Source organism: Melospiza georgiana, chromosome 14, assembly GCF_028018845.1.
Source record: "Melospiza georgiana isolate bMelGeo1 chromosome 14, bMelGeo1.pri, whole genome shotgun sequence".
Classification (NCBI taxonomy): Eukaryota; Metazoa; Chordata; class Aves; order Passeriformes; family Passerellidae; genus Melospiza; species Melospiza georgiana.
In genome coordinates, this window is record NC_080443.1 from 11523042 (window position 1) to 11543853 (window position 20812).

Genomic DNA, 20812 nt, shown 5'->3' on the forward strand with positions numbered 1-20812 from the left:
AATTAAATGACTTTCTGCTGCATAAACTCCCATGGATTAGTTAGTAGTTTACACTTTGACACATGGGAATTGACGCGCAGTATTAAAACACACAAGTAGCTTAGAAATGTTTGTCTTCAACTTGCAGAACCCAATGTGAAAAGACTTGTCCATAAAATAAGTTTTTTGGACTACAAAGAGACACTTTGTAGTGTCTCTTTGTACCTAGTAGTGTAGTGTCTTTGTACCTAGCCTGCTCATGCAAACAACCAGGCATAGAAATAACTTCTCCTGCATACCTAACACAATGCTAAAATTATAAAGTGCATTTTCCATTTACACAGTCCTAGAAGTTTAGAACACTGACACACAACAGCACCTTATGTATCCTGGTAAGGGGAAACTCTCGTCAAAGTCCCACACTAGAGATGGGGACTCAACTGGGAACAACTTGGCAAAAAACCCTGAAATTTTGAAAATGTCTTTTCCACATGTTTATTCATAGCTGATGAAGAATGCTCTTTCAGCATGTGTTTTAATAGCATATTTTATTTTACAGTGTGCAACAATGGCAAATTGAACATATTGCTTGAAAACTGCTTAAGGTCTAAACATTACAAAATATACAGGCAAAAGTTTGCTCATTTTAGCTGAAGAATTCAATAGTAATGACAACATTCTACTCTGAAATCATATGAAATACAGATGAGAGATAAACAAGTCTATTTTTTCACAACTTGCAAAAGCATCATGCATGGAACATTGCACTCATCATACTAGCCAAAATGAAGCCCAGCCTCAGTTTATGCTGAGTAAGATTCCTTTCTTGCTACCAAAGCACTCACACAGTAAGAGCTGCAATCCAAACTAAGAAGGGATGTATTCCAGTTTAAAAGAAATAAATTAATTAAAAAGCGCCACAATATAACACAGATTACTTTTCATACCAAGAAAATTGAGATTTTCAGTCAGCATTAAAACACTTTTTCCCCCCCAAATAAATACTAAATGGAATATACAATCACTGCCAAATGAAAATGCCCAGGTCAAGCACGTTTGTAGGCGTACAAGTATATACATAAAACACATACAGAGATAAATACAAAGAACACGAGCAATGTATTACAATAACAGCTCTCTTCTTAAAGACAGATTTATATAACAGTATAAAACTTGGAAGTTATCTTTACTACTATTAAAAGCTCCCCAGTATCTCTAGATGTCTGCCTTCAATAAATCCTGGAAGCATTCTGCTCACATACCGAGTTTTAAGGAACGTGCAGTATATGTCAGCTTCAATAAAATCAGTACAGTTCTTTAATTACTCCGTTCACTCAGCAGCTACTTTAACAAAGTATTTCTCTGAACATGTAAAAATGTAAAATACCCCAAAAAACCAGTCATCTATGTACAATAACCACTCAGCATCTAACAATAATGGATATACTGAAGGACAAAAACGTGAGTTGTGCCAAGCCCATATTTCTCAGTTACTGACTGTAAAGCACTTTGAGTCAGCACTAAGCTTTTAAAACTCTAACCCTAATCAATTGTAAACAAAGAAATAAAGATCTTGTCACAATATACAATGCAGTTGAGACAGCCACAATGCACAGAGTGCCACCATACCATTTCAGAAGATTTTAAGCATTCCCCCAAACAGAGTAACACCTTACCTCATCAGAAGGCTTCATGTTCTGCCCATACAGAGTAACACCTTTCACTTCAGAAGGGGGCAAACTTCTATCCTTCTTGTTCTTTAGCCCAGCCCTTTTATCCCCTCCTGTTAACGCACTGCACCTGTGTGCCCCTCATTGCTCATTGTTAATGCCCTGCACCTGCGCGCCCCTCACTGTTAATGCCCTGCCCCTGTGTGCCTCTCACTGTTAATGTCCTGCACCTGTGTGCCCCTCACTGTTAATGCCCTGCACCTGTGTGCCCGTCACTGTCAATGCCCTGCACCTGTGTGCCCTCACTGTTAATGCATTGCACCTGTGTGCCCCTCATGGTTCATGCCCTGCACCTGTGTGCCTCTCACTGTTAATGCCCTGTCCCTGTGTGTGCCCCTCACTGTCCATGCCCTGCCCCTGTGTGCCCTCTGCTCCCTTTGGTGGTTGCTCAGTGCCCCTGGGCACTCCATGGCTCATTGCTGTCAGTGCTGCTCACCTGCTGCTCACAGCTGGAGCCCTTTGGGGATGAGGCTGGGCCAGCCCCAGTCCCAATTATCACAAACTGTGCACCTGCAAGATCTCACAGTTACTTCTAAAATGTTAAACACTAGCACATAACTTAAAATACTTTTCTTGCTTTTTCTGATTTGCATGGCATTCTTCCCAAGTAAAATATGGACTTCTGCATGAAAACAGGCTTGTATATACAAGCTGAAAAATAACAACACCTATTTAAACACATGAGCTAATTATACTGGCATTTTGGACTTTGGTGGCAATGTATTGATTGCCACAGAGCAGAACACACCCCTGTTGGCCAAAACCAAAGGTGCATAAGATTCAGAAATCTACACGGAGACAACCTCTCCCCTTCTCCAAACACTTCTGCCCCAAAGTCTTTTCATGGTACAGGACAGCAAACACCATCTCCCCAGGCGGTAGGGCACTTGGAAAAGTATGACTTGCACACATTTGGTGACAGAATGGCAACAAAAAGCCTATTAAACACAAAAAGGCAGATAACTGGATACAATCAACTTGCAATAATTTTCTTGTAATGTGTTAGTGAATGGATGCCAGCTAACTAATCTTAGTAGAGAGCAAACCTAATTTATCCACAGCAGGACGTTGTCAGATTATTTTCAACCTAATAATTACTTACAGCAGAAAGGCAATATTACACTTTGTAGAAGTAGACACTCTGCAGAAGACACTTGCCCTGGAAAAGATGCTCATGTGCTGTTTGATTAATATGGATGGGGCGAGGATGGATGAACCAGAAAAACCCACCTCAGCCAATGAAACACCCCACAGGAGCAAGCAGTCAGGTGAAAGAGGATCTTTGAAAAAGGCATGGCACTAGGAGACAGGAACATTCCCAATGCCTTTCCCAATCTTTTTTTGAAGATAATTAGTTACCTTTGAGTAACTTTTCAGTGGAAGCTGCTATTCTATTCACATATATTTGCCACACTGAGACTTTGCACTCCCTTCCAAGCCAAAAGGATGTCTAAGATGACCCAGTCTGACTCCAGGTGTTGCAAAAGCCACAGAAGCCAGTGAGGAATTCCTCTACCACCCCCAGCCATTTGTTCAAGCTTATACCTCTATAAAAATATCATCTTCATTCGAAAGATAGAAAATCTAATATTCACTTTCTAATAATTTCTAATGATTCATTGTTCTTATTAAAAGTTTGCTCCTTAGTTTGTCATAAGCTGATTTTTATCTCTGTGTATTGTCAACACATACTGCTGTAAAAATGTTATGTCTGGAGTATGCAAACAGTCATATAAAATCAAGTGTTCCATTACAGATGCAAAGATTCTTGTCAGGAATGCACCTTTTATTCAATCAAGTTAGAACTGAAATTAAAGGAGTTAGAAAGTAACCATATAGTAGCAGTTAAGAAGGTAAACTATGTTTTCTCCAACATATTTGCGGAGAACTTATATAAATGTTATGTGTTTATAATGCTAAACACACCATTATGATTGGGATTCCTGATAGATTCAGACCATATTCAGCAATCACCAAAGAGCCAGGAAGTCTACCTGAAACCAACCTCTTATTTAGAATATTTATAAGAAAATGTGCTTTCCCTGAAGTTTTACTTTGTTGTCTTTTTAGCACTACATAAACAGTATGGCAGTTTAACTACAGTATTTGATGGTTTTAAGTGCTTGTATGTAAAATTTTACTCATCAGCTTAACATCCATGACAGTGCTCTATGTAAGATGCTATTTTGCACTACTGGTTTACCTGTGTATTACCACTTAGGCAGGAAAATAGATTCCTAGGCAATCACAAGCATTTCCTTAAACATTTCAATCTCAGTACTTTAATAAGCCATTTTAAGATAAAAAGTCATATGGATTATGGGTTGTCTCAGGGAGCTGGGGAGGTCATTTGCACTTAGTTCATGGCCAGGGGAGACATGTGACAGTCATCACTCCTGAACCCAGCGCTGAGAGCTCAGCCATGGCCCAACCCTGAGCTGCTGCAACAGGGCTCAGCTCTCACACTTGGAACTTGATTTTCTTCCCTTCCATATGTACAGCATTGCCACTGCATATTCCTCATCCTTTACCTTAAGGACTAATAAAAGATAATGGACAACTCAAAACCTGAGCTGGAGGTTCAGTCCTTTCTGTGACTGTGTTCTTTTCACCTGGCAGTGCCCGAGGAGGAGACACAAGCAGTGCTGCTGCTCTCAGCTTTGTCTTGTTCTTTGTATGCCCAGGCTGGCTCTTGGAAGGCACCTACACTCCACAGCCTTTGCACAGGAAGGGTCAGTGTGGAAGGAGCTGTTCAGTGCACTGCTTTCACTTACTATGTCTCTGAGTACTAAAGATTATCCATACCATTGTAATTTTGGCACAGGGAATAGCAAGAGCTTGGATGCCTCACCAAACTCCAGCATCTACTGATTCAACACTGTAGAGAAGCAACAGCAGCCACTCCTGCTGGAGCTGTTCTCCCTTCTCCACTCAAGGCAGCTGATGTGTCAAAAGCAGTTCTCCTGAGGCATGTGTTGGCTGAGGCAGCCTCTCTGATGAGTGAAGTAAAAAGTGTGTTCTCTAGATAATGCAAACACTTGTACCATTCCCATACCTTGACCAGATACATTTTCCTGAAATAGGCGTCTGGCATGTACACACAAACTAGTTCTCTCCCCTCATACACAGAAGGAGTAGGTCAAAGAGCACAGGTTTATTCTGCATTATCCAGGGTACCCCTGGAATGTGAATATTATGCATGACAGATCTGCACAGCTTTCTAACACGTCCAATTTTTACCACATCCGAGAGATGCAACAGCACCTGCTGAAAATGCGACACAGCAGGGCCAGCCCTCAGCAACTCTTGTCAACACAGCACCCTTCCCAGACATGACGTCTGCACAGCTGGTCTGTGCATGCCCTGTCCTTTCATCACACTGACCCAGGGCACTGATAACTAATATTTGATAACAGGATTCACTTTGGCTGAAGTCAGTCTGTGTGTGCTCAGGGAAACAGCTCAGTCTGCTTCCCTAGCAGGGAGAGAATGAGCAAGCAAGCGTGCACGAAGCCTCCTTCTTTACCCAGCACAGCTGCTGACAAAGGAGCCTGTATCTCTCGCCTTCTCTGAAGTTAATCCCAGCAGTTTAGAGCAGACTTGTGAAAAAGCATGAATCTGAAGTTACTCTGAAATGCTACTCCAAGGACACATTAGTTCCACTAGAGTCAAAGTACGCGCCAGACGCAATAGGTCGAGTTCTAGTCGAAGAGATTGCACAGAAAGTAAGAGCTAATAATTCTTAATTTGGCATAACTTGACATTCCCAACAGCTTCTCTCTCTCCTTCCAGTAATTGTATCTTGGCAGTGTACATATTAAAAAATCGTTGCACAAAAGACATGTGCTGTTGGGAAAAAAAAAAAAAAAACAAAAACCAAAACACCTTTCTGTTGTGTCATACCAAAAAGTGAAGACACCTTCACTGAAAGGGAAAATACACTGATCAAAACACAAAATGGACAAAACTTCATTCATTCCTTATTTGTTTAAGAATTACTAAAAAGAAACTTTTTGCAGGAGGCTAGGGCAACAATAATTCAGACATTAATAAATTGAGCATTGTAACAATAAGCATTCCATTGAATAAAAGAATTCCAGCAAGAAACTTTTTACATGGCATTCAACAGATATTAAAATAAATGAATGAAGTATGCAAGTTAAATTACTTCAAAAATACTTTCCAGCATTTTACCATAATGACAACATTCAATAGTAAGATACAATAGCTCTTTGTAGCCTAAAAACTGTCATTTTATTTTACAAAAATTACTTCCCAAAGCATCTTGTCATGACAATCGAGTTTTGAGGAAAAAACAACCTGTCATTTGATAAACAGTAGAAATTAGTTGTCATTAAAGCCACTTAAGCACTCCTCCTTCCTGTTATCCTTCTCATCTTGGTAGTAACTGATAAGATTTCAGGGAGGCTCAGTCATTGATGGCAGGATCTAGAAAAGAAACAATTTTGCATACAGTTATTCTCGTTCCCAGGTTCCAGTTATTGTATTTCACCAACCTGCACTCAACTGGCTTCCTTCTGCCCCTGGCATGGGCACAGTGGACCATATAAATCACTGCTCCCTGTTACACCTTACCCCATGAAGATATCCAGGTGGCTGCAATCCTGTGGTATTAATATCACACACAAAGGTAACAGAAACAAAGTCCTGGTAACAGAGCCCTGTTATCCAGCAACTGTGAATTGCTAATACCAGCCAGTGCTTTAGCCAACAGGGACCAGACATTACTCATTATCATGCAGTTCATTACTTATGGGACATGGCTGAACTTGAGCCTGTAACTTCTGGAAAATGCACCACTCATCCACAGGAACATACCAACAAAATAAATGAAGGACCAGATGCAATGGTTACAGCAGAATTAGTGAACAGGCAAACTAAAACTGCACATTTCCTTCCCCTGTTCCCTCCCAAAAAACATTACCCAAGATTTTTTCTGACTAAGCAAGCAGCTTCAAGAGAAAAGGAGGACATGGATTGGGCAAAGAAAAAAGCTCTGAGCTTGCATATCCAGACTAAGTCCCGTGCAACCCCAGGAGGTTGTGTGCATGGCAACCCCATTTCCAACATACAGAGTAATTAATTGTATTCCCACATTAAAGCTACCATGGCACACCTCCACCTTGGCAGATTTCTAGCTGGCTTTAATCCTTTCCACCCTCCACATGCCAGGTTCCTCACACCAACTGGCCCTCAGTGACAGCTGAGTTTTCAATGCCATACAGTACCTTGATGCAAATGGGTTTTGTCCTTTTTTCCACCTTTTGCTAGGCTACACTGCCACTTAGTCACTGCACTGACATAACAACTCCACCTTCTCTGCTGCAGTGCAGCTGTACATCCACTGATGTGACAATGGAAGTGAGGGCTTCATCCCTACAGGAACAGAGCTGCCTTTCAGTTTGCAACTTGCATCATTTTCATGCTGAGGACAGAGCATATGGTCCTTCGAAGGGACATCAAAATAAATATGACAGGTCAGTGCAATCATCATACTGAATGAATTCAAATGATGCCGTATCTAAAATGAAATGTGTGCACATAATAAAGATTCAAATGACAAAAAAATTCCCCTACCCTTTATCCTTCTCTGAATTATTTATGAATTCTGCAACTCCAGCTGTTGCCACCAGCCCAAGGACACTACTTCATTTTGGGAATGACACTTCATATTAAAAGATAAGTTAACAAAAGGAAACAAAAAAAAAAGAAAATAAGGACACTGCAGGCTTTAAAGACCACAGAAAAGCACAATACATCTTTTCCCAGCTCTTACAAAGGAAAATAATCAACAATCAATTCTGTTCATGTTTCTCAACTTGTTTCTATAATTCCAGACACAGATTTCAACACTCATGCATTAAGTCAGCCAGGCCTTTTTAACCATTGCAGTTAAGCAAGACTCTCACAGCATCTTGGATCCCTCACATATTTTTACAGGGTTATCTCAGTCTTACAGTTCACCATAAGCCATATGCCAACACACCAAAGACTGTGATACTATCTGCACTACTGACAGCTTTTAATACATAAAATGGTCATTCCAAAAGAATAAAATATTTGCATATATGGAATTGCTTTTGGGAAAGCAATAATTTGTCCACAAATTGAAACAAAAAGAAGCAACACCTTCAAAGTGCAGTTTAGGGCACAAAGAATTGGTTTCAATAATCATGACATTTACATGAGCAAATTCTACATAGAGCTGTCTGCCCACTTGCAGACTGCTCTGATTTGGATTCCATCACACCTTAGTTCTTAGATTTCAAATAAGTAATTTGGCAATGGGAAGGAGGCAGCATGGAGAAGGCTTAGCCAGTAAGCACAATTTCCATCACCTACAACAGCATGCTCTCCTCTCTCACTTTAAACTAAACTTGTTTTAGTTGGCTGGTCTGTAGAGCAGATAGATAACAGAGAGGCTGAGTAAACAGAAAAAAAAATTTAAATCCACCATTGGTTTTGGTTGCTACTTTGTTCATGATGGAATCAAGATCTGAATTGTTACACAAAACCACCTACAAGAACATACTGATGCACTGTGTTCACTGTGATATTGACTGCAATGGTCAAAACTAGCAAGTTGCTCAGTGCTGAGGGACATACAGCCCCTACACAGGAGCCCTTCATGACTGACCAATAGCCTCATTTCTGCCACAAATGATATCATTCTGTTTTCTACCCATGATCTTAATTTCAGTGTTTTTTCTACCTTTACCTAACTGAACAGCAATTGGGCTTATGTTCTGCTCCTAGGAGATTCCAAATGCCACAAGAACTTTTAACCAATTAATTATTTAGCATTTTTTGTCTGAGGTTTTTATTTTCTCCTCCATAAAAGTGGACTAACGATTGTCCCAGTTCTAACACAGAAAGATGTATGAATAAACTGCAGAGCTTCCAAGGCACCATCATCAGACATCTCCAGTATCACCCACAAATTAAAATAAAAAGCCAAAACCACACCATTTGCCTTTAGTGCCACGTACATGGTTCAGGCCTGAGTTGGAATGTCAGATTTTCAATAAATAAACTCATCATTGAGAAAGGCAGCAAAGGCAGAGTTGTTGCCTGTCTCACAAGTGAAAAATGCCAACGGCATGCAAGCAGAGATCTGCTGCTACTCAGTTTGGTACCATGAGCTCATGCAGTGTTATCCAGGAAAAGGAGATGTTGTTAAAACAAACATTTATTTGCCCTTCAGTCTACAGCAGAGCTGGCACCCAGCCCTGAACAATCTCCCTCTTCCTCGCTACTGTGGGAAAGCTACTGAACAAATCCTCCCCTTCCATCTCCTGCTGTTGGCCAAAGAAACAAAAAGGTACAGAAACAAAGAACAGGCAGAGAACCTGAGGTGTGTAAAATGTCACTGAGCAGGAAGTTAAGGTTCAACACTGTAACATTTGTAGACCTCTTGCAACATTTACAAGAGCCCCAGATTCTCCGGTTGTCACAGCTATATATTTCAGTTTATTAAAAAATTATTAATATTCTCCAATATTTCAGAAATATGCACTACAATTATTTAGTTGTAACTCACTCAAACGCTCAAACGTACATCACACTTTCTGAAAACTAGCAAATTAAAAACAGGAACATATCTCACATTCCAGGGTTGCCATTTAACTCTCAATGCCACAGGTTCTCAAGTGCCTCCTGAAATAGTTTCTAGCTGTGCTAAAGGAATGACATTTGGAAAAAAAATCACCTGTGTGCTGATAGGAAAACATCCTTCTGAAGATTTTCACAAGCTAGTTGGATGCAATTGAAGTTAGTCCTCAGAAAATAAGAAAAGTCGTCTTCATGCCCAAACATGCTCACTAAATGCTTCTGGCTATGACATTATTTCATAATTGACACATTATACACAAACAGCCCAAGAAAATATCATTTTGTCTATGTCTGGATTACACGGCTATTTATACCCAGAGCTTCTGCAGAGCCTTCCCCATGTTGCACGATGCTCTTGAATACAAATGACCAATTGATCCTTTCACATGATAGGGTGGGGTTTTTTTAGTGTTCAATACTTCTAATGTTTAAAAAAATTGTACCTCAACATCGTCTTTAATCCTTACCCTGAACAATTTGAGTACATTAGTATTAATCTATTAGATGCTTTTCCACACCACACCTATGGCACTGCATAAATTACTGTAATTTAAATGAATTACTGCTTCACAATTCTCATGTGGTAAGAAACATGCAGTATTATATGTTATGGAAAGAAAAATGTGCATTATGGTAACTAACTTTTATACCACAGTATATCTAGGTGCTCATAAACCAGCCATTCTAAACTGTTGAAGGACAAGAATATTAGACTGATCACACAGAACACACATCAGTATGTCAAAAAGTCAATAATAGGAAATTAAATCTACAGTTTATTTAGATATATTCCCATGCCCATATTGAGATTCCACATTAAAAAGGCCATTAGGCTTGCTGAAGAATATTACTGCAAAAGATATTTACGCCTATAGTAATTCTATCTCTGCCCTGGATAACTTGCATTTTCCTGTGTTTAATCTACTGAAACGTATTGAAGAAAAAACAACTTGGAGAAAATAAAAAAGAAAAAATAAACTGAAAAAACCCCTGAAGTTCTTTTGTTACACTACTCCACTTATTACCAATGTTCAAGGATGACTTGTTTAAGACTGCACATTTCAACTACCTAACAGTAAAGAATGAAAAGCTTCTTGCTACAAGCTAAAAAGAAAGTCTTTACCATGCTCCTTGAAGAGCTCATTTTCACATTACTCAGGCTTCATTATGCTGAATCAATATTCGTTTAGTCACTGGGTTATTGACATATTTTAAAATAAAAGTATACCCTTCAGCTACTGCACTCATTACGGGTAATTTGTCTTGTCAGGGAGCAGGGAATATTATCCCAGTCTTTCAGGGGCTGACAGCCCATGGAAATACCTCCCCTTGGTTACAACTGTAAATAATTTTAAGGTAAAATATTGAAAAATCAATGACTGTTTCCTGCAATCTGTCACAAACAAATCAATCATAATCTGCACAGCCAGAGAGTATGATTTGAAGGAGATGAGAGCAGATGTAATTCTTGGCTGGAATCTCTCATTTCAAAATCACCTCACATAATGGTGTCATCATTTAAACACTTAGCAGTCACTGCAACTGCCACTCATAACATCTAGTTGGACAAAACCACAAGGAAGAGGAGGAGAAATGCCACTGCTGTTATGTAAACAAACACTTTATTTCAATGGTTGCAACATTAGCAAATTTCACAGATATAACAACAAGGCTTGCCCCTCCACAAACGTCCAAGGTGCTTTTCCTTCTCAGTGGAAGACTGCCTATAAATGAGCCTCTCAAAATGCAAAGCATTTTGAATTTTAAAACCAAACTATGCCTCATAAAAGGTGAGAAATAATATCTGGTACTAATACTACCTCTAAAAATATTTTATTCACTCCAAATTGCTCATAACAGAATTATGCATCAAATTCTTAAGAGATTAAGAAAGGAGAATTATCTGAGGTACCTTTGTCTTTTTAAGAGCAATAAGGATTTCAATGCTTCTTTGTCCTCTACATATTACATTTCACATCTAATTTTCATTAACCACACACTGACTCAACTTTAGGGCAGGAACCACTGCAAAGTATGTATGAAAGAAAGTCATAACCTACATAAATTAATTGCTAATATATTTTCAACTTGCATTCAAAGATTAAATGTTGTATATGGAATTATATCTGTATAAAGGATCAATTTATACATAAAGAATTAGCTACTGAACTCAGAATGCTATAAACTGACCTTTGTAAATGTGAATAAATTGTGTAAAACTAATTTATTTTTACAGAGTAACACTTATGCTTACACTAAAATTATTTCCTCATTTGTCCCCCCACCTCACTACATTTTCACCCCAACACTACAGTGTTTAAAAGAATTCTCTGCAGATAAAACAGGATAAAACTGTTGAGCAACTGCAACCACAGGCCTAAGCCTGTATTTTTTGCACAAAAAAAATTTACAAATGCTCATGGAGTGTTTCCCTCTGGAGTCTATAATTTGAGCTCTTAATCTTTAATGTGCAGAGCCCGTTATCACATACTCATTTTAATCACATTAACCTTAGCAACTCCTAATTCTGAATATTTATCTTACAACTGTGAGACTAAGAAAAAAATGCAACCAAAAAGATGAAATTATTTTCTCTTTTCTTGAAAAAATCCCTTAATACTGTTTTTAAAAATCAAAGAATAGGGCATATTGTACATCTAAGTAAACCTCTCCAAGGTTTGCCTTCCTTTAAAGCAGGCTTTAAGTCTCTTTATCTTCTACTTGGAAAACATACATCTCTAACTCTTTATTGATATACATCAAAACCACTATTGTTTGTAGCAGCTGGACAGATTCCCTTTCTCAGCAAAATAAATTATTAAAAAGAAAAAAGAAAGAAACTGAAGTCTTAAAGAAGCAGTTAGTGCCTTAGAGGCTAACTAAGTGTAAATATCAGCCATGAAGAAAATCAGCTTATTGTGGGGAAAGGCCAGTCCACAGCCAAAGGAAGCGGGAGGAGGCAGTGGGTGAGCAATTGCTAAAAACCAAAGTAGCTCCTAGAAATGAGTTGCAGTTCCCCACTTTTTCCCTGGATGAGATCTGTAATGAAGCTATCCAACAGACAGCCCCAGGCTCCTCAGCCCCCTCACACGTCCTCCCTGGCCCAGGGACAGTGACAGAGGGAAGCCCTGCTCCCCAGGCTGAGCCATTGTGCGAGGGGAAGCGCGGCGCGCGCGGAACGTGCCGGCAGCTTCCCCCGGTGCCATTCCCCTGAGCCAGCTTCTCATTTCTTGTGACAATCACCTAATTAGGTGGGTCAAGAATTGCAGAAGATAGAAGAGATTCATTCTTCCTTACATGCCAGCTCTCCTATTTGTAAAAAGGAAGGCAATGGCTCTTCTACTCCATTGTAAGGCACTTAATAAATGTTAATAATAATTAAGTCAGTCACATCTCCCAGACAACACTGTCAGATCTTTTTTTGCAGTATTTCAGAACTATTTGGCTCAGGAGGGAGCTCCCACAAGCTCCAGACAGAAAAGGACTCACAAATTCCATCCTTCAATGCAAGAGGTCACAGAGGGCTGTGCCACAGCAGACATTTCACAAGCCCTGAGGAGCAAGAGCAGCACATGCTGCTGCACTACAGATGTTAATAGGTCAGCACTGAGAGTGCAATTTCCTGCTGGACAAAGCACTAAGATGCTCTAACAGCTAGTAGGACTGTGAAGTTTTTCTGGTTAAGAAGTTGAACTAGATTCAATTTCTTGAATGAAAAGATGTTGTTTGTTTTTTGGGGTTTTTTTATATCTCTATCAAGAAACAAAAGCACTACTGGTTATGGAAAGAGCTGAAAAAAGAAAGACACTGGATTTGAAGAAGCTACGAGCATTTCCTCTAGTACCCACCTTCTCCACCTACTGCTCTCACTCATAATGTTCATTTAAGTCACTGGCATATGTTCATTTATTTAATGCAGCTCCACATGATCACTAAACAATATAGCAATGACCTATTACATCATGCAACATTACTGGCATGACACTATTAGCAATACTCTACCTAATGAAGTTTATAAAGTCTTCATGTTTGGGCATTACAGAAAGATGAAGAATCCTGCTTTGAAATAGTTCCTGCCTTCCAATTCTGTCCTTCCCTTCTTCAGCATTGCTGAGACCATCTCACTGAGCTCATCTGGAGACAACAAAAACAGAAAGAAAACAATATATGTGCACAATATTACGTGCACTGTGCAATTTTCTCAACAGAAATGGAATAAAGTAGATGTGTCTGGAAACATTAATTCTGCATTTTGTAAGTGACTAAACCCAGCACCACAAAGGGAAGTGCCCCAGCTCTAATGCTTTGCTTAATGAATCATATCATACTCATAGCAGATTACTTACCATTAACTCTGAACAGGACTTAATATGGTTAAAAATACTGCAAGCCCAGCTGCATTCTGGCTTTCTACTGGGTCTCTTCCCATATTCAGGCAGGTACAGGATAGGATGGACTGCTGGGTTCATGTTCCCCACTGTGCATCTCACTGCTTCTCTCTTGGGTGCAATCTGGAAAGGCAAGAAAAAAAAAGGGATATTTGGAGAATGGGGGCTGGAACAAAAATACAGTATTTGTCACTAATTCAGACAGCATGTTTCTCTGACCAACAAGGATTACAGACTGAGCAATGCAAGGGTTTCTTCACTCATTGATCCTGCATGTTTTTTAAATCCCACAGACACTATGTTAGTGCCACATCCCACTGGATGGTGTTCAGTCCTGCACGTTCCAAGAAGTGCACCACAGACAGGTACCTATGGAAGTCCAAGATCTGAGAAATGGGGTAGTTTAATGGCATTTTGCTAATGACATAGTGACAGCACTAATCACGTGCTCAAAAGCACAACAGTCTAACAACTATATGAGCATGGACACCAATTTCCATCTGAATACTTCTGAGACAAGCAGAGTTCCTGTTAGGTAAACTGAGGCCAAGGTTACATGAACAAATCTAGGTCATAGGATGTGCCAGGAATGCAAGGAGAAAACAAACCCAGGTCTAGCCCCTTGCCTGCTATCAAGTTTTCCAATCCCTTCTCAGCCAGCCTAAAAGTCTCTCCACCCTACTGCAGCCTCCTCCCAAAGAATGGATAACCTGGATGACCTCAGTTTAAGTTTTATTTAGGGAGACAGCAGCACAGTGTATATTACAGGGAATATCAGCTGAACTTTAACTGAAGCAATAAATTAAATACTGAAATAAACTTAAGAAAAAGCATAAAGGAAAAAAATACCTTTAAAATTACTTTTGAAACTTAGGCTCTACAGAGCTGTCCTCTTCCCAAGAGACATCCATGAAACCTAATGCCCACAGGAGCTGGGAGACAGCAAGGTCCTTCCTAGATAAAAGCCAGAAAGTCAGCACAAACAAAGCAATTCTCACACTGCCAATATCATAAAGAAGTCATAGGCACCTTTTTATAATGACAGAGTATTCTTAATAAAAGCTTCAAGCAGGTTTTACAGCTGCATATTATCCAATGAAACCAGTAATAAACAGCACTGTAGAATTATTTAGTGCAACTCCAATACGCTGAGAGTCTCAAGCTGGGTTTTATTTATCACACAGGCTAAAATGTTTATTCTTGGCTTTACAGTAGCAGCCAAGCCTGTAGCTATCTTTTATCCCAGCACACTGCCATCTGGATATTGATACTTTGCTATGGGATATGAAAGAAGAGCATAGTTACCTAATACAGCTTAATTGAAAACACAGGACCTACATATTATATCATGCATTATTTTACACAAAATTAAATCTGAAGGGCATGAAAATTTCTGTAGATGTCAGCAGAGAATATTTCAGAGGTAAATGCTGCGTTCGTCATCTGCGCTAGAAATGCTAAAAAATACTGTGAAAAATATGTGCTTACAAGAAGAAAAAGCTCGTTTTTGCTCTGTTGGGAAAAAAAGAAATTGCTCAGAAAGGTGCAACTCCTTCAAGAAGAGCAGGAGAGTAATCAGTCACATGTTTATTAGTACAGTAAACTCTGTTATGGTGATCCATATTCACCTTGAAAGGTGAGTATGGTTTGTTTTTCTCCTCGAGCAATGATTTAATAATAAAAAAAAAGAAAAAATGCTGGTTCTATAAATACATTCACTTTAATCTGCAAAAAACAGCTTTAAGAATCACCTACATCTGCACCACTCACATTAAGGAATACAGACTAAAAAGCTCTAATAAAACCCCAGAAATTATGAACTGTTAAAAAGAATTCCTTGGCTGTAAGGCCAGAAAGGCTACCTGGCTTTATGTTTCTCCTCAGAGAGGTACTGCTGAGCTCTTGCAAACACCAGTCATAAAGACTGCAAATATATGTAAGTAAAGTAGATAAAGCACAAAACCTTTGGAACACAACGCTGCTATTAAGACACTCATCTCTGACACCCACACTGAAGGCCAGATTCCAGCTGCAGGAGCTCCCACCACACTGCAGAGCCTGCAGGCAAAAGGGAATTTGCTACCATGAGGGAAGCTATGGGCTCAGGGAGATCCCATAAAACAGCACAGGGAGCCACAGCCATCCTTCCCACTGAGCTGCTCCTCATTTGCTGTAAGAGCCAACTAACAGTAGATGTGGCTGGCTTTAAGTGAAAAACTTGTTCTAGACATGAAAGAAAGCAGTTTTTAATTTTTCACTCCGAGTCTATTTTCTGCATATGTCCATGGAACTGTAAGTAAAATAAACCCTAAAGACATTCTTAACTTAGTCCATACTATGCCAACAAATTCAAGCAAATAATGCCATTTAAGTTAATTACAGGAAACTTCAAGGAAACTGAAATGCAGTTTCAGGTTCTCCCATGATACTGTCAAGATCTTTGGAGTTACATGCTCAGTACAATAACTAGGTGCTTGAAAGACTTGTCAGCTGCACTTCTGTACTTTATTCCAAACACTAAAAAGGCTGCTGAAGCAATTTAAAAAAAAAATAAGACTGGAACTGATAATCACACTTCTTTTAGCAGACAAGAAGTGATTTAAAATAGAAAGGCTTGGAGAGAAAAACAAAACTCTAAGCTACCTAATACCCAGGCACAGAAGAGAAATTCTAGGTGTTCACGAGTTTACACCTCTCTCACAGACCACAAACACAGAGAGTGTGAACAAGGAGCATCTCAGGCAGAGGAAGTTCAGGAATAAGAAACAACAGAGCACTGAGGGTGTCTTGCCCAGAGAGCTCCTCCTTGACCCAGGCTGAGAGCCACAAAACACCAGCACTTCCACTGCACCTGGAACTCCCAGCACGGCACCTGAGGGAAGCAGCAGCAGTGTCTGCAGGAAAGGGCCTCTAAGTTTTACAGCCAATATTTTACATGCATTTTTTTAGCACTTTCTCAGTTAATAATGTATTGATTTAACATAGAAATACACAGGCCCCTCCCGCCTCTTTGCACACTAATTAATTTTAATCCTTGGTTGTGCAAAGATGAGAAAGAAAATTTTCTCTTCATGCCTAATTAAAAGAATGAATATTCACGTGTATTTATTTTTCTCTTACGAGTTGTTAATACTTTAAAATATACTGTATGAAACATCTCTTATCAGATGTTTCCAGCAGCAATTTCCCCTACCATCTGAGTCTCACAGATTTTTTTTTAATAGGACAGCTTTAACTGAAACAGGGTATCTTGTAGAGGAATTACTAATTTTTTTTTTTCTTTAAGAGGACTCCCTTTAGGTTCACATACATAATTGTTGGGTAATATTGTCCCAAACTGAACTGGAGAAACAAATTCAGTGTCTAAGGTCAGGTATTCTGATAAAGAATTATCAAAAAGGTTTTGAGAAAACAGCCTCCTTCTCATCTACCCCTGTAAAAAGAAAAAAAAAAGGAAAAAAAAAGTTGAAATGATCTCCTAATGCATCTCCCTTCATAATTCATGCCGAAAGATGACATTTTCTCAGGATCTTAATTAAGATAATGATGAACACCTGTGTCGGCATTCTTTGGCAAGACAGCATTATCCATCATAATCTTTTAAGTACTCTCAAAAAAACCCAACAAAATCGTATGAGGGAACCAATCTGTTGCCTCTCCTTGCACTAAGTTTTACATCTCAGACACACAGAAGAACGATTAGATCTTTAAGGACTGCAATAAAAACAGGATCGTTAGATTTTAAAGTTTCAACAGAAAGTAGCTATTAAATTAATTAAATTAAGGTGTATCATATCCAAGATAGCCAAGTTTAACTCCATTCACTATAAGTCACCTGGAACCAAACCACTTACAGTTAGAGCATACCAAGAGCTGTACTTTTAAACTATAGCTTGCTGTTACTTTTAGGATCATTCTGCCTCTTTCCATTTGTTTCTCCCAGAAAGAAAATATTCTCAGCTTACATTCATGCCCTGATTTATTAAGCCATTTTATGCTGTACTCTGTTTGCACAATCTAAATGAAATCATGCAAAAGAAACCAGTGTAGAAAAAACAAACATGCAAATTCAAATGTTGCCATATTTTGGGTCACGTTTTGTGCAGTATCTCAAATCCAAGTTCCTCTCATACTAAAAACCCTACTGGAGTCCAACTACTAAATTAACCAGTGACCCTTTAAACAGCTTTGCAGGACCAACAGAACAGACTGAAGGCTATAAAAACAGGGACTTTAATTATTTATTTACAGAAGCTGAATCTAAATTCACATGCCTAAACTTAAATAACGTGAACAGTGCACAGCCAGACTGTAAATCTTTCCCGCTACTAAATAAGATTTTAAAGACAATAATTTTTTCTATTGCAATAACAATTTATCTTCAAAAAAATTATGAGAAAAATATACAGTCCAGAATTTTAATATCAACTTGCACTGCTATACCTTCATTGGCAGCTGCAAAATGCACAAACTCCTAATGCCAAGAACTCATCCATACCTTCAAATGCACATACCTTCAGCAAAAATGCAGAGAACCAGCAAATGTATCCTCAAGCCCCACGTTTGTTCACAGCACTGATGAACAACATAAGAGTCTTGAAACAAACTTCTTATTTCCCTTCCAGCAAGTGGTTGAAAAGTCCTGCAAAGCAGATTAGTCTTAGGCTTTCACATTTTAATATGCTGCTATCAGAGGAAAAAGTTGCTGTGACTAGTCATTCAGTAAAGCTATCAATGTGCAAATAAAGCAGAAAATAGAGACATCCTTAAGAAATGAGTCTCAAATTTGATATAAAGTGAAGGTGACAACCACAGCAATAGAACTATAAACTAAATGTTTCAATATCTTGAATAATTATCTACAGTTCTTTTAAAACTGCAAAGAATATAATAGTGGCATAATGTAGTGAGAATGTCAGTTTGATAGGCACTTACAATCCTGACGGCATAAGAGTCCTATCACTACCGTTTATTAATCAGCTCTGGTATTATGTTTGCAAGGCATGAAAGTATGCATGAACTCACCAGTTTCCAAAATGTATGCCTACAGAAGAAAGATTAGTGGAACATCAGAAATAAAGAGGGTAATTTTACATGACGTTAACCTTACCTCCTCTTCAAAAAAGTCAGATGCCATGGGAAGATGGTTAAAACTTCTACTTCTTCCTACAAAGAAAGGAGCACGGAAAAGCAGTTAGTTATTCTACTCACATATAAAATGAATGTTAAATGTATAAAACTTGACCAGATGATATCTCACTCTCTGAACAAGGGGGATTGTCAGAGGATTATGACAGAAGAGCTTTCGAGTGGAGAAAGAAATGCAGTGCTCCAGAGCGATCGCTATAATGAAGCCGGGGACAAATACCGGTGACACCGTGCAGTCGAAAACTGATGAAAGTGCACACCTGTGTGGATTGAGCATGTAAGGGAGCGTGCGAGCCGGGGACGGACCCGTCCCGTTTACCGGGGCAGAACCACATGGAGTTTAAAGAGACGAAATTCCGCACACCGCACATGAAAAAAATTAAATTAAAAATAGTCAAAACAAAACGGGGGGGCGAGGGAAACGCAAGAGGATAGAGGCGGGAACGGCCAGACCGAGCGCGGCTCGGCAGCAGCCGAGGAGAAGCCGAGCCCGGGGCGGCCCCGCCAGTCCCGCCCGGCGCTGCCGGGACCTGCGCGGGGCCGGGGCCGAACCGCGCCGTCCCTCAGGGGGCGCCCCGCGGCGGGGCAGCGCCGGCACCGAGCGCCAGAGCGGCCCCCGGGCCCCGCTCCTTCACCTCGGGCCCGGCTCAGCGCAGCCGGGCTGCCCCGGGCCGGGATCAGCACAGCCGGGTCGGGTCGGGCTCAGCGCAGCCGGGCTGCCCCGGGCCGGACCGAGCTCAGCGCAGCCGGGCTGCCCCGGGCCGAGCCGAGCTCAGCGCAGCCGGGCTGCCCCGGGCCGTGCCGCTCCGGGCCGGGGGCGGCAGCCGCGGGCCGCAGCGCCTCCGCGCGCCGTCCTGTCAGCGCCGCCTCCGGACTCCGCCGCAACCGCGCCCCTGCTGCCGCCGCCCCTCCACACCCCGCGCTGAGGGACAGCTCCGCGGGCCCGCGGAAGAAGCGGAGCGCCCGCCGCTGGCGGGGGCACAGCCAGTCATGCGCCGGGACGGCCGGGGGCGGGCCTGGCGGGGCCGCGGCCTGATGGGTACTGTAGTGCAGGGCAGGGGACGGGGTTGACTTCGCTGTACGGCAGGCAGCGCCCGCCCCGCCGGCCTCGGTCCTGCCGCGTCCCCCCGAAGGCAGCGCGGACAGCGCGCCCTTCCCGCCCAGCCCCGGCTCTGCAGCGCGGCCGCTCGGCGAGTCCCAGCCTGCGCCCGGCTGGGGGCTGTGGATGCTGCCGCCGGGACGGAGCCCCGGAGAAGGAGGGAGGGAGGGACGGAGGGAGGGACGGAGAAAGCGGGGCGGTGTCGGTGTCGCCTCCACGGCGACGCGGGGAGCTCCTGCCCCGGCCTGCCCGTTTTAAAACACAGCCCTGCTCCTCGCGTCTTCGCATACGTCCCACGGGGGAACGCAGCGAGAGCATTAGGGTCGGGAAATGCAAAAGTTACAAAATAAAATTAATTCTGAAAATATAAATCTTATGCTATCTCCCCCTTCCCTCGACCGAGAAAGGCACGAGGGATCCCGATGGCCAGGGGTCCGCGGCCGCTGGAGCAGCTCCTTTCCTCAACTGCAAGGGAAAAAATATGCGAGGAGGAAATAAATCGGGATATGTTTCTATTGAGAAATATATCTGGTGGAATCACAGGAGATTACATCTTCTGATCGGCAGGGATTTATCCCGGTTCATATGGTTTTAATCTGCTTTCGCCTCGACCCTTCATTGAGCCGAGGGCGGGGGGAGGATACCCGGTGTGTTCCTTAGATCCGCGGGCAAACCCTCGCTCTGAGCGGTGTCTGCGGACCCATATCAGCCCCCTCCGCTCCCCTCCGGATCGCCCTTCTCCTGCGGCCGGCGCTGGGAGTCTAAATCCGAACCCTCCGCGAAGCTGATCCCCGCTCCTGGCCGGACCCCGCCGCCGCTCCGCCCGCACAGCCGCC

General features: G+C 41.4%; 1 long non-coding RNA gene across 3 annotated transcripts in view; it reads right to left on the reverse strand.

The window, feature by feature from the left end:
• Window positions 1–2088: 2088 nt before the first annotated feature.
• The window catches only part of LOC131089582 (uncharacterized), a 104649-nt gene continuing 85925 nt past the window's right edge, over window positions 2089–20812 (reverse strand). Inside the window, exons 1-8 of one of the 3 annotated variants that reach the window (XR_009115254.1) lie at window positions 19513–19610; window positions 18840–18895; window positions 18244–18371; window positions 14579–14683; window positions 13688–13852; window positions 13344–13475; window positions 7308–7395; window positions 2089–6158 (exon numbers count right to left, since the gene is read on the reverse strand). This is a non-coding gene — a long non-coding RNA (uncharacterized LOC131089582). Of the gene's footprint in view, window positions 6159–7307; window positions 7396–13343; window positions 13476–13687; window positions 13853–14578; window positions 14684–18243; window positions 18372–18839; window positions 18896–19512; window positions 19611–20812 lie in introns of those variants that run through there. The other 2 variants (XR_009115252.1, XR_009115253.1) reach the window with 2 other exon arrangements.